At 33.7% G+C, this 5140-nt stretch overlaps 1 non-coding gene across 1 annotated transcript; it reads right to left on the reverse strand.

Annotated features, from left to right (window-relative positions):
* Nucleotides 1-2100: 2100 nt before the first annotated feature.
* Nucleotides 2101-2191, reverse strand: Trnam-cau (transfer RNA methionine (anticodon CAU)). The gene is given in 2 exon segments: nucleotides 2101-2136; nucleotides 2155-2191. It is a non-coding gene; the product is annotated as a tRNA-Met (tRNA).
* Between the last annotated feature and the right edge of the window lie 2949 nt (nucleotides 2192-5140).

Here is a 5140-nt window from a genome sequence, read left to right on the forward strand (position 1 = left end):
CTTGGTACACATACTGACGACTCACAAATTCCTTCACGCATTGAGAAGCCAGTGGCTACAGATAGGGACAAAAAGTTTAGATCTATTTTGGTAGCAGGTAGGCTGTTGTGCTCTTTTCCCACAGCTTTAGTTGTTTTAAAATAATCTTCTGGGCAGTATTGAATTTTTTCTTGTGGAAGTCTGGTTTGAATAAAATATACCTATAACTTTGGATAGACGAGTTGACCATGTATAACTTAAAGTCCCATTTTATAAGTTTTTCATTTTAATATATTAAGAGATTTTTGTTTTGTTTGTGAAGTTTTTGTTAATTCTTGAATTAAAATGGGTATATCAGTTTCAGAACAACTTGTAGCTTGAATTTTATGTTTTACGAAATCAATTCTTATTTTAGGAAAGGTGAGAAATTTTATGATCTGTCATCAATGCGGTAAGCGAAGGGGGGGGGGGGGGGGGGGGATATACTGTGCAACTCGTCTCGCACTGGTGGAGAAGAGAGCTTTACGCACGTAACATTTACAATATCACCTCTGTGTACAGCAACTCTCAAGAGCAAAAACCTTCAAACAAAAGCAGATCATTCCTTTCCCATTTTCATAGATGAAATTTCTAATAAAGAACCACTAAAGACCAAACCCTCTGCACAATAAACACATATAAAGTCTTCCTAGTGGTGTTTACGCTTGAGAGGTTGCATTGTATCTGTATTTTAATTCCTAGATGAAACTATGTTCTCCCTGAAGACAGTACTGGTTTCTGAAGTCATTCATTTTCCAAATCTGATTTATACGGGGTAGATGTCATTTACATGCAGAGAACAACGAGATGTTGTTTAACCAATATCAAAGGATGATCGCTGGTGAGAGCTTGGGGTTTAATTCTTACCAAATAAAAGAAGTTGTTGAAAAATGAAATAAAACAACAAATAATTATATTTACAGTTGTTTTATTTTGGTAACAATATTGAATTTGAATATATATTTCAGGTGTAACCCAAATATTTGATGAAATCTGTTTTTAACTGTGGCGATTTTTGAGGTGGAAAACTCTGACGAAATTCAGGAGCTGTAATCAACTTACAGTACTGTTAGGCCAATCTCCCATTCTTGTGTAGCAAAAGGCTACAAACCATCTACAAAAAATGAAAAAAAAACACACAAAAAACAAACAAAAAACTCAAGAAATATTTGATCAATACATAATAAACAAACTATACATGCCCTTAGACTAGAAGTGATTTTAAAAGTAATTTTGATAGTTTTCATTAGAAATCATTAATCTATGATTAAGAGATAATAAGAATTAAACCACAAAATAGCAATTTTCTTTGTATTAGTTACTATTACAGGTTAAATGTGTTTTTAAGTACTTTCAAGCAACACATGTGAAGTGATCACTTATCGTCTGTTTTTTAATGCCTTTTTTCCCCTCCTCCTGTTAACATTTTTCTGACCAGAATTCGAGTAACAAAATATAAAAAAAACTCTGGCCTTAGCGTTAAATCTGCTTGCATACAAGAACAAAATAGGAGATGTATGTAACTCCACACAACTCTTACTCATGACACTACACCGCCCTAAAACAAGTAAAACAATATATGAATTTAGATATGAAAATAACACTGATTTTACTTGTATTAGAAAAACAGACACATCAAAGGTTCATACAGTATTAAATATTTCTATGTAGGTTTATTTATTTCGGCAAATCCAAGTGTTCCTTGCTTAATGTTGAAACTCCCATTACAGCTCTCTATAAGGTCTTAGCTGACAGTATCATTCTTGTCACATATTCGTTAAAACTAAAAATGTCAAAGAAAGGTCAATTCATTAGTAATAAGAACGACTCATTTATGTAGTTTAATATACTGCGTCAGAGTTTTAAAAGATTCTCAGACATTTTTATTCGCATAAATTATACAATATGGTAACATAATAAACCAGTCAAACGTATTTCGTTAGACATTTTAAGAAATAACGAAATGTTGTCAGATTGTTCCACACATTTTCAGTAATAAGTAGACATTATACACCTAGACTAGCGAATGTTCTTATGTCATTTATATTATTATGTTCTATTTCAAAATTGTAAAAGATAACGTGCCCCTGGTGAGGATCGAACTCACGACCTTCAGATGGCTCGTGCTACTTTGATTATGAGACTGACGCGTTACCTACTGCGCTACCGAGGCACTTGATGATATCATCAACACAAAATGTATTATCTGAACACGTTTTATTGTTCTTTTGTGTAGACATGTCATAAAGAAAAATTGTCGTACAAGCTGTGCATGTAAAGGAAGGCAGTATAATAATGTTGTAGGGTCAAGCTATATAGACCTTACATTAAGATAACAAAACATATTTATTTTCACACACATGTGTAAATCCAAAGGGAGAGGAGCGTAGCTGATGCCACCCCTACTCACATCAACAAAAACCCTAAAATCCAGCTGTAGCATAAATTGAGACATTATTCCTTTTGAATTTCCATTACAATATAATCCCAGAAGTGGTGGGAACGGACAACAAGTATATAAAAGCTATAAACGTAGTCAAGTTGCTTTTTCTTTGACAAAATAGATTTTAAGATGGCATTGTGTCAAATGTTCATGCTAAAATACACATGTGACGAAGTTTGTAAAGCCCTTTCCTTTTTATTGAACAACATTTACATCAGGTTTGGGAATGCAGTTTTTAGACAAGTTGTTGGTATTCCCATGGGAACAAATTGTGCACCCCTTGTCGCAGATTTGTTTTTATATTGTTATGAAACAGACTTTATGTTATGCCTTTCTCCAGATACGCAGGCAGATATTATAACTGCATTTAATAATACATCACGCTATCTGGATGATATTCTTAATATGGATAATCCGTTTTTGATCAATTGGTGGGTACTATTTATCCTAGGGAGCTTCAGTTAATTACAACTAACAATTCGGATACTGATGCTTCATTTTTAGATTTACATTTCTCTATTTATGACAATATTATACATACCAAAATTTATGACAAGAGGGATGATTTTAATTTTAGAATTGTAAAATTTTCCCCATTTGGATGGGGATGTACCTCAGGCTACATCTTATGGGGTATATATTTCTCAATTAATTCGGTTTGCCAGAGCGTGTAGTCATGTCAAGCATTTCAATGAACGTAATCAATATATTACAAGTAAACTTCTTCAGCAAGGCTACCGTTATTACAAATTGCGTAAATATTTTGCTAAATTTTACTATCGTAATTCTGACTTAGTTTTAAAATTCAATAGTAATTTAAAGACACTTCTGCGAGAAGGTATTTCTAAACCCGTTTTTATGGGGATGTGGTTTACAAACTTCGTAAGATCTTGGGTCATGGTAATTTTCCAAATGTATTTGGTAGAATTATAAAACGTTTTATTAAAAAGGTTGCGTTTGTTCGTTTTGTCCTAATGTGTTGGCTTTGTGTATGCGTACGTGTGTGAGTGTGTTTGTGGTGCACGCGTCTGCGTACTATAGGTTTCGTTTTGGGGAGGCTGCGTTTTTGGTACGTAGCATTCCCTGTTTGATATTTGTCTTTGTTTTTTAACGAACCAAGTTCATGAAGGCATACTTATCCCAGCCATATACACACATCCCACCGACCCACAGAGGCACTGTGTCTCCTAAACCAAAATGCTGTATACGCTTTTGTATAATTTTATCTCATTCTATATCATAATGGCACAATTCTTTTTATTCATCGGTTTAAATGAATTATGTATTCATACTGATAAAGCCTCGATACCTTCATAAGGCTAATCATCATTGTTCAAATATTTACATGTATATGAATGAATCGTTTTAGTTTAACTCTTCCTTTTGAAAAATGTAGATACATTTAATATACTTTAATAGTGAAGCTCAGCTAACAGTTGGTAAGGCAGTTGGTATATTGTCTATTTACTGTGAGTAGTTATACTCGTATCTTAGTTTTACTACTTGAGTCTATACGTTAATGTATCGACATAACAGAAGTTACTGCATGAAGGCTTTGTTCCCTAAAGTAAAAAGACTATTGTCCTTTCATATTTACTGGAAAGCATCACAAATGTAACAATGTGGGTGATTAGGAAACACCATGGGATGCATCATTTGTAACCTGCTTACATATTGAATTGCAACACAGAATGCAACATGCGTCTTTTCGAAGCGCTAACTTTGAATACATCTATGGACATTAGAAGGGGTGTACTGCACTTCTAACCAGACGGCAAATCGAAAAGCCGATGGCGGTAATCAACGTTGGAATAACGAAAACATTTACAAACAGTAATACAAGAAGTGGTACTAAACTGATTTGTTACGTAAACAGCGCAGAATTGAATGTGCGAATTGTTTGTTTTTCAAATAGACACGAACATCTAGAAATGAATAATACACAATGTTTTTCTTTAGATTTAACCTAGTGACCTAGATTTTGATCTCAGACTACCTATATCCCAACTTGACCTAGATTTTATCAAGGCAACCATTCTGACGAGATATTATGAAAATCCAGTGTAAAATGCAGCCTGAAGGGTTTTACTTGATTTGACCTAGTGACCTAGTTTTTTATCCCAGATAACCCATATTCAAACTTGACTTAGATTTTATCGGTTCAATCATTTTGACTAAAATTCATGAAGATTAATTGAAAAATACAGCCTCTATCGCATACACAAGATTTTTCTTTGATTTGACCTCCTGACCTACTTTTTGACCCAAGATGATCCATTTTCACACCCGGTCTAGATTTTATTAGGGTTATTATTTTGATTTAATTTCTGGATGAGCAATTGAATAATACAGCCTCTATCGCATATACAAGCTTTCCCTTTCATTTGACATAGTGACCTACTTTTTGTCCCCAGATGACCCACATTCTAACTTAACTTTGATTTTATCAAGGCAATCATTCTGACTGAAATTCATGAAGATTAATTGAAAAATACAGCCTCTATCGCATACACAATGTTTTTATTTGATTTGACCTAGTGACCTGGTTTTAGACCTCAGACGATCCCATTCTAAACTCGGCCTAGAATTTATCAAGGTAATCATTCTTACCAAATTTCATGAGGATCAATTGAACAATACAGCCTCTATCGAATACACAATGTTTTTCTTTTATTTGAC

This window comes from Mercenaria mercenaria, chromosome 5 (assembly GCF_021730395.1).
Source record: "Mercenaria mercenaria strain notata chromosome 5, MADL_Memer_1, whole genome shotgun sequence".
Taxonomy (NCBI): domain Eukaryota; kingdom Metazoa; phylum Mollusca; class Bivalvia; order Venerida; family Veneridae; genus Mercenaria; species Mercenaria mercenaria.